The sequence below is a fragment of the Tiliqua scincoides genome, chromosome 4 (assembly GCF_035046505.1).
Source record: "Tiliqua scincoides isolate rTilSci1 chromosome 4, rTilSci1.hap2, whole genome shotgun sequence".
Classification (NCBI taxonomy): Eukaryota; Metazoa; Chordata; class Lepidosauria; order Squamata; family Scincidae; genus Tiliqua; species Tiliqua scincoides.
In genome coordinates, this window is record NC_089824.1 from 193,322,191 (window position 1) to 193,334,562 (window position 12,372).

General features: G+C 45.4%; 1 protein-coding gene and 1 pseudogene across 4 annotated transcripts in view; one reads left to right on the forward strand and one right to left on the reverse strand.

Annotated features, from left to right (window-relative positions):
• TP53INP2 (tumor protein p53 inducible nuclear protein 2) overlaps positions 1 to 12,372 on the forward strand; it is a 48,508-nt gene that overhangs the window by 6,966 nt on the left and 29,170 nt on the right. The window lies entirely within an intron of this gene.
• LOC136650165 (5S ribosomal RNA) lies at positions 1,715 to 1,831 on the reverse strand (annotated as a pseudogene).

The following is a 12,372-nucleotide window of genomic DNA, read 5'->3' on the forward strand; positions in this document are numbered from 1 at the left end:
TTCTAAAACATTGACTGATGCAGTGCTGTCTGTATGACTATTCTTTAAACCTATATTCAGTAAATCCTATCTATTACAACTGACTGGATTATTGGGACTGGTGAAGCTGAGGGGACTGGTTGTGGGAGTCAATCCAGTGTGTCTGGGGTGGACCCTGGAGACCCAGTATTATGAGCCTGCTCCAAGATTTAAGCCAAACCCAAAGGGGGTTCAGGCTGGAGCACGGCTCAGGGGAGGGTTCCCCAAATTTGGCCTGGCTACTAGGATTGGAAGCTCTATGGTTAAAGAGCAATTGGTAATTGGAGTTGGAAAGACCTGCGGGGTGTCAAGGGGCTATATGGGTTTATGGCTACTTGATTACCCTGAGGGCAATAAACAGATTACATGGCCCATAAGGGAGCGTTGCCTTTTCGTCACACCCACTATATCAAAGTTTTCTCTAGTCACCAAACATTCCAGTTCTTCCATCTTTGCTCTTTGGGCATTTGCATAAAAGCATTTGTACTTGGAATCCCCCAGGATAGGCTGCTTATTAGTTCCTTTATCCCTGCATCCTCTCATTGTGCATCCCATCATGCCTCCGTTCCCAATTTCTTCTCCTACTCTACCTTGTTGTTCTCTAACCTCCCCATCCTCTTTCCATAGGGATACCCAATTGGTGGGAAGCAACCACTGAAGGGATCTAAGGCCTACGTGTCCTGCTTGTGGGCTTCCCAGAAGCATTTGGTAGGCCACTGTGGGAAACAGGATGCTGGATTAGAGATCTAGGAAGGCTCTTCTTAGAATGCAACTGGACAACGACTAGAGAAATGCCATCTTTTGACATAATTATGTTACTTCAATTCAGTTTGTTTCAGGGTGATACACAGCAGCCCTCTCTGAAAGGCCTTCCAGGTGCCTTATCTGAATGTAGATTTATCTAAATGTTTTGGAAGTACACCAGATCAGGAAGTTTTATAAAAGACCTTTACACCTGAGCTTTAAAAGAAACATGACAATTCTGTGCTCAGAACAGCTGAATTCTGCAACCTGCATAACATATTGCCTAAATTCTCATTTTTTTGCTTTCTTTATTTTGCCATTTCTACTACTTTACACAATTTGTTCCACAGCCGCTGGCCAAGTGAAGGGGGAATGGAGAGCTTTGAATCCCCACCCCAGTCACTGGAAATCTGTTTCAGCAATCCCTCTGGCTTCTGAGATTCTGAGAGCTGAACAGATAACCACATTCTGTGTTTGTCCAGAGTTGCACTGGTTGTTCTATACTGTGCTTAGTCTGCATTTCCTGCTTCAAGATGTTCATTCTTGTTTACCAGCATATAAAAAATTTTGCTTTCCAGTTTTTGCTGTGGTGTGCCGCTCATAACAACATCAGCAATAACTGTCAGAGCTTCTCCAATTGTAACCAACACAATGTGCACAAGATCGTGCTCAGGTGTTCAGTCAGGTAGCTCACTAGCTTTTTAATTTTATATCTTGGACAATTCCAGTTTTCACTAGCTTGCAAGAGAAGCATTAAATATGATTTTGTACAGGCAAAGGAAGTTCATCACATTCACCTGATTGGGTGTAAATCTGTATTTTACAAGACATAATTTAACATGATTTATGCATGATGAAAAAGGGCTCAGGGGCTCTGTCATTAGAGTGGAAATACCTCATCATTTATTGATTGGTTGGTTGGCAATCTTTAGTCTGGAAAGACTATGGTATAAGCCTACAGCACCCGGTATTCCCAGGCGGTCTCCCATCCAAGTACTAACCAGGCCTGACTCTGCTTAGCTTCCGAGATCAGACAAGATCAGGCATGTGCAGGGTAACAGTTGCAACCATTATTAATTAGTGTGTTACAGTTAACTGTGAATACAATAAAACTGAATTCTAGATAGTTTCAAGCTTTTTTCTGCAGCCACAAGTACTAGGCAACCTCTCTGAGGACCCAATCCTATCCAACTTTCCAGCACTGGTGCAGCTGCAATGCAGCCCCAAGGTAAGGGAACAAATGTTCCCATACCTTGAGGAGGCCTCTGTGACTGCCTCCCCAACACAGGAAGCAGTGCATACCCCATTGGCATGGCACTGGAAAATTGGATAGGATTGGGCCCCGAGGTTCTTCAGCCTCCAAAGGACTAGAAGCATGAGAGCTCCAGGCACATCATGTGCACTACAAATGAGCAACATATGTAAGCTGAAAGAGTGTGGACACCATAATCCAACACCATTTATTTTGTAACTGTATAAGAGATAAATATATGTCACTGATCTTTAAGAGTTATGGATCTAGTCAGTTTCATCCAGAAATAGGATGCCTTGCTTTTTAAAGTTTTGGATGAAGATCGTGGAGTCTGTTACTAATTCTCTAAATACAGATTATAGACACACAATGAGGAATGAATCTTTTTTGTTTGGGGTTTTTTAAATCATTTTTTGCATATCCTATTTTTGTAGGAGTTGAGGAAGACAGCAGGTCTCTAGCACCATAAGCACACATTGGTTTTGTACACTGGTGATGACTGCAAAGATATTCTTAGATCTGTTTTGTAAGGTTTCCCTTGGCTTGTCTTCAGTGTTCATTCTGTTCTCAAGTATTTGGAAATGTTTTTTTTTGGGGGGGGGGGGGAGAGAGGAAGCAGCATCTTACTTCTAAATAGTTATTTTGCTACTATAATAAGTATGGTCTTCAAATCCAAAAGTGCTATCTGACCCTGTTAGTTACAAGAGTACAACCCACTCACTCCTCTCTGCTTGCAGTGTAGCATTCTATTTTTCTGCATTCTTGGATTTTGTTTCAAATCATCTTTTTTTTTTCTTTCCTGGTCTGACCTAACACGATTATTGCGGAGAGACAGTGATTCACAAAACAAAGGCAACAATGAAGAGTTGGGAGAATGAGAATTTCTCATTTGCTTTCTGAGAATTGCTCAGAATTGCTTTCTGATTTCCTTTGCTAAAGAAAAGTCTTTCAAGTATTTCCTTGGATCCTTCAAAACAACGTACATTCATGAAACCAATTTCTTGGTGCTCAGAAGATAAACAATGTCTAGTTCCTGGAGTGGGTCTGGCAGTGCTAAACAGACTTTTGCAGTTGAAAAGTGTGAATGGGTTAGGATGACTAACAGCTCAATCCTATGTATGTTTCCTTGGAAGTACAAGTTCCCCACCGTGTTCAAGGAGACCTTATTTCCAGGTAAGTATGACTAGGATTACAGCTTCAGTAGCTTGTTATATCTCCTTTCTTGTGCTTTTCTGGTTTCTATCCAAAGGATGAGGAAAGGCAGAACAGCCATAAGCATGAGGCACTGGTGACTGGCCTTGTGACTGTGCTTAATACTACATATTCATGCTGTATAATGTTTATGAGTGGCTATATGTCTCACTTTTTTTTTTTGCCAATGTTGGCTCAGAGCCAACCCAGAAGCTGCTGGTGCCTGGGGCAGCATATCTGGGTTCCAAGTTCAGACAGGAGCCCAGGTCTACCCAGCTGGGTAGTCCTGGGCTCCCATTCCAGCCAATCTCGCCGGCACCCTGCCCAGTGGGCAATCTCCCATTTTGCTCCCCAGCCCAGCGGGAGCCCTTTCCTGCTGCCAAACAGTTTGGGGGGGCATGCACTCATGGCCCACCCTCCTTGGATCCACCCCGGGAATGTCAAACATAAGGCCTACAGATGCGGCTGGCAGGAGCTCTTTATTTGGCCCTCTGGCTCACCCAGCACCACCATCAGTTGCTCTCTGCTGCTAAGCTGTGCTGAGGTGTCACTACTGAAAGGGCGGCCCAACTGATAATTGGGCTGTCCCATATTTTGAAAATATGTTCAGGATTTGTGCTTACTTCTGGTCATGACCTGCTTAACGATGTCACCTCCTGCTTAATTACATCACTTCCAGCCCTCAGCAGGCATCATATTGTATCTCGCCAGCTGTATGAAAAGACTTGATGCCCCTGGTCTAAGCATTTGGCATAAGATACTTTGTTTTGTGGCTGAACCAGCTTCTCATCTATGATGAAAGCTTACAAAAGACTTAAGTGTAGTGTCACAAGTGTAGTTTTCAGAAGCTCTGATGTTATTGTGCTCTAAGGTTTCCAGTGGCGGGGGGGAGGGGCGAGGGGCAGGATTTAGTGTCCAGCTTAGTTCTTTGGAATTCTCCATGACCCACAAAACCAGAATGAATTACATAAAGCAGTAACAAGTTCAGAATTAATTAAGAAAATAGAATGGGGCAAACATTTGCAAGCTTTAAAAAGGTCAGATTTATTGGTGCAGACTTTGACTGTTGGGTACAAAATTTTATTTTACTTGATTTTTCAATCACGGACCCAAATTTGACAATAAGAGGAAAGAGAATGTTGTGAGTGTTCATCCTGTCCTTAAAAGAAATGCACAGTGAATCTTTACCAGGCAACATAAAGCTTAAGCACCCAAAGATGCAATCCCTATATATCATAAGATGGAGTAAAAAGATGGCTGCTAATGCAGGGCTAAGCCAGACCGCATCTGTGCCTTCACTTTCAAATTCCATCACAATCTCCTTTCCTTGATAGGAAGCAGCAATTGGAAAAAAAGAGGATTGATTAGACCCTGCCTGTCATGTCAGTGTCCTTAGCTGACTGCAGTTTCCAGAATGGCTGGTAGCCATGGCTACCTTTTCGTCCTAATTACAAGGCTTACTTTTAAGGTGTTTTTAGAGTTAGAAATACCAGCCCTCAGAGGATGACTGCCCCAGTGTTTCTGCATGAGACATTCTATGTAGCAATCTTATGCTTTCAGGCTATCCGTCATCCAGTATCTAGACTGGCGGCAACATGCCAGGGTTTCAGTCAAGCACTTTTCCCTACTCTTCCTGAAGATACTACCAGCAATTGAACCTGAGATGTGCCACAAGCCAAGCATATGTTATGCCTCTGAATGACAGACCCTTTCTCAAGTCGCTAGCTGTACCTCCTGGTTAGCTGCTGCAACAGGCAGCTCCCATTGGGGACTCACAGCTTTCTGCTCGGGCTCTGTGTTCAAGAGTGGCTGGATAGTCCAATCACATCCAAAACAGAGAAGCTCCAGAACGATCTGTTCTCTTTGGAAGGAGACAAAACCAGAGAAGTAAATCACACTGAGAGGCAACGTCTTCCTGTGCTGTCTTCCTGTGAGACTCATAGCAATTGTGCTCCTGGGTCTTCTTCCATCCGGGCAGAAATGTCACTGATGTCACTGATGATGTCACTGCAATTACTTCCAGGACGCTCACAGCAGTTGTGCACTGCTCTGAGCTGCTGTTCTCTTTTTTGTTTTTTGTTATTGTTTTTGTTTGTTTGTTTACCAAAGAAAAAGTAGGTGGCCGCTCTGGCTTCCTCTCTGGCTTGTATCACTTTGAAAAAAAGCGGGGACCAGGCAGTTGCTTGGAGCAGGGGTGCCCAAACCTCGGCCCGGGGGCCACTTGCAGCCCTCAGGGGCTCCCAATCCGGCCCGCAGGGTGCCCCCTGTCTCCAATGAGCCTCTGGCCCTCCAGAGACTTGTTGGAGCCTGTGCCAGCCCCACACAACTGCTCTCAGTGTGAGGATGACTGTTCAACCTCTCACCTGAGCTGTGGGACGAGGGCTCCCTCCACTACTTGCTGTTTCATGTCTGTGATGCAGCAGTGGCAGTGAAGGAAAGGCTGGCCTTGCTTTGTGCAAGGCCTTTTATAGGCCTTGAGCTACTTCAAAACCTTCATTCATATAAGTGCCATCTCTAATAAATTCATTTATGTAAATTTATTCAAATTTGAAATGTAAATTATTTTTTCCCCGGCCCCCGACACAGTGTCAGAGAGATGATGTGGCCCTCCTGCCAAAATGTTTGGACACCCCTGGAGTGGCATGCAACTGCTCCAAGCACACACCACAGGACAGTGGATGGTGGCACATCAGCCCTCCCCAGGCATGCCACTTTGGGCACTGGCCCCCCTGCCCCCCCAAGTATGCCAGTGACTCATAGGCAGGGCCTAGGAGAGGGGGATAAAGGGGTCAAAAAGGCCCAGGGTCAAAAGGGGGGCCCAGGAGCCAAAGGAGGGGGCCCAGAAATTTCCTGGGATCTGACATTTTCCTATCTACTCAGACTTGTTGCCTGTACGTGATGCTGGGGACACTACCATGACTGGTGATGCTGGGGACACTACTGATGCCACATGGGTGGGTAGACCCAGGCTCCAAAGTCTTTTTCAGCTGTCTCTACCCTCCTCTCACCCTGCTTCACCCTTCCCTGCCCCATTCTGCTTGCCTGTCACCACCCTCCCCCACTCTGTTTCACCCCTCCCCTTTTGCAAAAGGGCCCAAAAGAAACTTTGTACCCCCTGATAAAATTCCTCTCAGAGGCCCTGCTCATAGGGGTCGTTAGTTTTTTAATGGATGTATGTCTTGCACTAATAGTTCATGGCGCAGTTTGGGAATGGCTGGAGATGACTAAGGAACTTTGGGTTACTTGTTTCAAACAGCAGAGCTTGGTGCTACCAGCTACCTCTTCATGCCGGAAATTGGGGGGGGGGAGAGAAAAAAGTCTTTGTCCCTTTACAGTGTAATACCCTCTTGCTGTGAGCAGATGGCCCCTGCTTGGCTTACTGACATCCAGTCTGAGCTGTGTCACTTTCCTATTTATATGCACGCAGGGAGGGGAGGGCACCCAGCTAACCCCTATTTTCCCCTTCATGCTGGTGTATATTGCTTCAGAACTGGGTCACAGAAAGACACATTGACACTGCGGGCTTACTTTGCTCAGCAGTTCAGCTCTCCTAGTGCACAGCCTTGTGTCCCCCAAATCAAATCCTTTCCTGATCAGTTGTAGACTAAAGGAATCATCCACAGGCATGGGGCGGGGGGGGGGGGAAATGTGGCTACAGTTCAGTGAGAGTTCACCTGCTTTTGCATGCAAGCAAGAGAAAAACCCCTCTCTGAAATACAGTACAGGCAAGTGGCTGAGAGTCAGGGTGGTCAATACTGAACAAGAAGAGTCAATTGTCCAATGCAGTAGAAATAGCTTCAAATGTTGAAGATTTGCCACCTCCTGTTGTTTCAAAGGCATCCAAGGAAGACCTGGTGTAATGCAACAATTCTGCATGTGAGCTATACGTGGGAGTGTTAGCTCACCTATAGACTCACTTCAGTAAGACATCTGCACAGTCTCAGCACTCAATCTGGGAGAGTAGATGCTGGTTTACATTATACAGCTATTGTAAAGATTATTGGGTCAATGCTTATGAGGCTGTGAGATGCATGGGTTAGAATGGATGTAGGGTGGTTGTGCCAGCTCTTTCTTCTCTTTCCTGGATTGCCTCACCTCTCAGGAAAGGGGTTCATCCACACCTGCTTCCCTCTCTGCTTCAGTCACTTCCTCAGCAACTGCCCCTGGCTAAAGTAAGGCTACTAGCTGACCACCCTCATTGGTGTTGTCCCTCCCACAGTTTATGCAGCATGCAGAAAGTTCCACATGCATTCTAACAGGTCCCCTGTGGCAGTGGTGTCACTTGGTTTGGTGTTACCCAGTGTGGGGTGGGGGAAATGTGGCAATGCAGGTGAGCAGTACAGGGGTGGAGAGGGGGCAAAACAGGGTGGGAGGTGGGTGGCGATGGATGGAAAAGTTTCCAGAGTCCAGGTCTACTGGGTTTCTTGTCTGGTAGACCTGGCCTCCCAGTTGGAGTCCTTCCTGATATGGAGTCCAGGTCTACCTACCCAATACACCTGGCATCACAATTGCCCAGCCAGGAAATTTCTGGCTCCTCTCTTTTGGTGTCACACCCTCCATGGTATTACCCAGTGTGGTCTATACCCCTTGCACTGCCCTAGTGATGCCACTGCCTTGTGGTCCTACAGGAGTGCAAGATCCCTGACAGGACTATCCAGGCTGGCCAAAAACCACCACAAGGAATGATCCTATGGTCACCCCACCAGATACTACCACTCTGTGGAACACTGCCTACCAAGTGAGTGTCCCAAGGGGTGTGGTTGTCAACATCCCTTGGAGTCTCTATCAAGCCAGGTTGAAACTCATTCCTAACAGAGGCACTTTGAACACATAGGAACAGCAGCTACAAATACCAAATGTCATTCTTATTATGAACTTTTATATATTGAAAAAATTTTTAGTTTGTTAGTTTGGGTCAGTATATGGTGAACAGATTTGTTTTGCCACACCAGACCATATTGCTGGAAGTTAAGATTTGAATCTGACGAGTTTGAAATCTGCTCATTTTGGTTTTGTTTTCATGCTGAATCTCTCTTTCTCTCTCTCACACATGCTCTCTCTCTCTCTCTCTCTCTCTCTCTCTCTCTCTCTCTCTCTCTCAACTGGCATACTAACCCACAATGCTCAGTGGTGTCACTAGGATTCATGTCACCCTTTGTGGGAGGCCTGCGCGTCACCCTATGCAGTGGGCGGGGCAACGCCCCAGGTGGTGGGTGTGGTAATGTATCATTGCCCCGCCCCCACTGGTTTTTTTTGGCTGTACCTTTCATTAGAACACAGATATTTCTATGTGGTTTGTTTCATTGCATTCTGCATGAAATTACGTATCGATTGATACATACATGATGGTATTATTCCTCCAAATTCAGATTTTAGTGATTATGAAAACTTGTAGAGTCTCACATTAGCACCCCGTGTCAACTTACTAACACCTTATTGCAGCAGTTCTCAAACTTTTAGCACTGGGACCCACTTTTTAGAATGACAATCTGCCCAAGATCCACTGGAAGTGATGTGATGGTCAGAAGTGACATCATCAAGCAAATTAAAATAAATAATTATAAATAATTAAATTAAAATAAAGAAATAATTAAATAAGGGGGAGCCAGTCCTATTCCATCAAGTGAATCTACTCTGAAGTAAGTCCTATTGTGGTCCATGGGGCTTACTCTCAGAAAAGTGTGGGTAGGATTGCAGCCTGTGAGCCCAATCCTATGCATATCTACTCTGAAGTAAGTCCCATAGTGGTCAATGGAGCTTACTCTGTAGTCTGCCTGCAATAACAACCTTCCAAAAAGAATCAGTGAGATTTCCAGTCCTCGAAGTGCCCAGTTTAAAGTTCTTCTATTTCAGGCACATCAAGATAAAGACCCTCCTGGCTTTGCAAGTGCAAAATAGAAAACTTTCCCCTTACCAGTTCAAGTCACTTTTTTGTCCTTTTTAGTGGGGGGGGGGGGGCTGCCTTTGGGAGCATTTGTTGCACTCCAGCCCATCGGATCGGGACCATTCTGGTGTCCTCACATTCCCCTTTGCCTGGCCTGACCACCAGCCAAGGCACGCCTGCCTACTCAAGAGTAAACGCGATCATGTGGCTGATTTTGCTTTCCATAAGGCTCCATAGACTCGCACCTCCTTCTCGGGTGTTTTTTGGGGCTGCATTCATTGGCTGAGGACCATTCTGACGTCCTTGGAGTCCTTTCAGCCTGCCCTTTCCGACTGACTAAGGCAAGTCTGCCTACTCGCGAGTAAACGCAGCCATGTGGCTTTGTTTTGGGCTCAATAGACGCAGCTGGGAGGGAGGCAGGGACCTCTTCGGGTGTTTTATTGGGGCTGCATTCAGTAGATTGGAACCATTCAGGTGTCTTTGGATTCCTCTCAGCCTGCCCTTTCCGACGGACTATGGCAAGTACGCCTACTCACGAGTAAACACGTGATACAGCTCACTTTCACTTTCCATAGGGATCCATGCATTTTTTCCTTCTGGTTTTTTGGCCATAATCTTTGAAGGAAATGAGCAATTTCAATTCTGTTTTTTGCATTGCATTCCGCTGGAAATTCCACATCCAACATTGTATGGCATGACATGGTAGCTCCTAACGCTGCGATTTTAGCGCGTCACCCCCAGGGCACGTCACCCACCCGGCGCATCACCCGGTGTAGCCCGCACTCCCTAGCAGTGCCACTGACAATGCTTCCTTCAAGCTCATGTAACCTGCTCTTTTGAATCCTAAACATTAGGTTTATTACTTATTACTTTATTAGGTTTACAATACTTATTAATGTCACATTTGATTTAATGATAACCAGAATCTTATCCACATGTGTAATGTATGGCATTTGGCAAATATTAAATCAATTCCATAGCAATTGCTGGTGGTGGTGGAATGAACTATAGGCTTTATAGCAAGAGAAAATAATGCTGATGACTGGAAGTTACTTCTGGCAGAGGTGGGTTGCAACTTGTCTGCAATGAGGAAGTCCCTGAACAGGCTAAGTTGAAAGGTTGTACCCAGGGTTGACCCAAGGCCTCCAGGGGCAAATGCTGCCCCCTTACCTAGTGATGCACCCCCTCCTCACCTCCTTTTCCCTGAACTGGACAAGGAAAAGAGAGATGAAGTGGAAGAAGGTGTATGGTGAAGAGGAGAATTCTGGGCTAGACTCTCCTTCTCCACACTCCCTCCTCTGCTTTTTACTCCTCTTCCTTTTCCAGTCCAGGGGGTCTAGAGAAAGAGGAGTGAAGGTAAGTGGGCTGATGGAGGTGGGTACCCCCTCCCAATCTGCTGCCTGAGGCAACTGCTTCAGTCAGCCTCATGGATGGGCCAACCCTAGTTGTACAAGGCTCAACATGCAAGCTCTGTGACTTGGCTGACAGGTTCTGTAGTTGACCTTAATGAGCCACGTTTATTTATATCAGTTACTGAGCAGGTGACAAGCTTTCAGAGTAGTTGACAATGCGTATAAGATGCAAAGGGTACTGACTCTCCTTCTAAGGCCATTTCTTCACTGATCTCACCTGTTTGGTAGAGCAGTGACAGCCAAGATTTTCAACTTTTATTCCTCTCTAAGCCACGGACTGTGTAACTTTGAACAAGCCACTTAATCTCTTTAACCTCTGTGCCTTATTTTCTTTCACTGTAAGATGATTACAGTAAAACCTTAATTATCCAAACATTGGACATCTGAAATTTGTTATCAGTAATCACTCGAGGTATACAATACAATTTAGCCCTTTGTACAACAACCCTGGTTAACTGCAATGCCTACTTGCGAATTATTTTATATGTCATAGTCCATGTTATTTACCTAAGAGTTTGTATTGTATCTCATACTTCCTTGCTGGTCTGAAAATTAATTAAGAAGTGCCTGATGTAGACATGGGCACAGCCCTGAGGTTTCGGGTCCTTATGGAATCTTATTGAGTTGGCATCCTTCAGTCTCGGAAGACTATGGTGTCACGCTCTGAATGGTGGTTCCGGAACACAGTGTCCTCTCCAGTGAGCGAAGCCTGGGTAAAGCAGGTATGGAGGATAGGCTGTTACCCATGCAGCAAATCCCCCCTCTCCACGTCGCTGAAATGGTCCAATGGAAAGGCAGAGGCCAATACGGTTGGTTCCAGCGGCGTCGCAAGAGTTGCCAGAATGTGACTGTGTTCAGCCATGAACTGCCTCAGGGACTCCGGCTCCTGATTTTGCCTCGAGGTTGACTCCTGAAGCCTTTTCCATAACTGGATGTAGCCACAAGGCAGTGGAGGTTTGGGATCAGAGTTTTCCTTCTCTCAGATGAGCTACCTTCCCAGACTATCGAGTCCCATCTACCCGGTGGCTGTTTAGTGGCTATGTGGCTATGGAATCTTAGCTTTTACATAAAAATGAGCCTTCCATATTCTAAAGACACATTCAAAACGATGATTTGGGGTAGGGAAGTTAAAATTCACAGATTACAAATTCATCTGTTGGCAGGGTTCTGTTCTTATATTGCGTGGATTAACTGCCTTTCCCTAGTCTATGAATTTGAATATCACAAGGATAGTGGATCATAACAATGATCCATTTTAGACCAATGTCCTGACTCTGACAGTTCTGGGTGTTTTTACAGTTACCAAGTAGCACAAAGGCTCAAAAAGATAATCCATGTTTGACGGTTTGTAAAGGGGTTTGTAAAGGGGTACAGAACTGCAAGGATTTGTCTTTGTACTATTATCTATGTGTTATAGGCTAGAATTTCTAAAAGATTGGTGACAGCTAGGATTGATGACAAATGGTGTCCCCGCCCCCCTTGACTGGCCTCGAGTCTCCAGGAATCAGCATCAATCACCAAGTGACGATTGCAAGCAAACTTGGAGATTTTGACAGGGCCTACAGGAATTTATAACCTTATATTGGAGGGAAAAAATTATCAGGGAATAGTTTCAGTCCGAGTTGATAACCCTAATCACAACCCTATGCCTAGTTGTTTATCTTGAGTGTGACTTTCAGAGTGGTCTTAGATCTAACTCCCCAGTAATCAATAATCTGTTATGATTACTGTTATGCAGGTCTATTTATGCCAGACATGCATTCGCAGAGGTTTGCCACCCATGGGTAGGCGATGGGAATAGATAAAACAATGAATGATCCACATCCTGGATTATGGGTACAAGTCACCAGTCACTACCCTTGCACAGACCT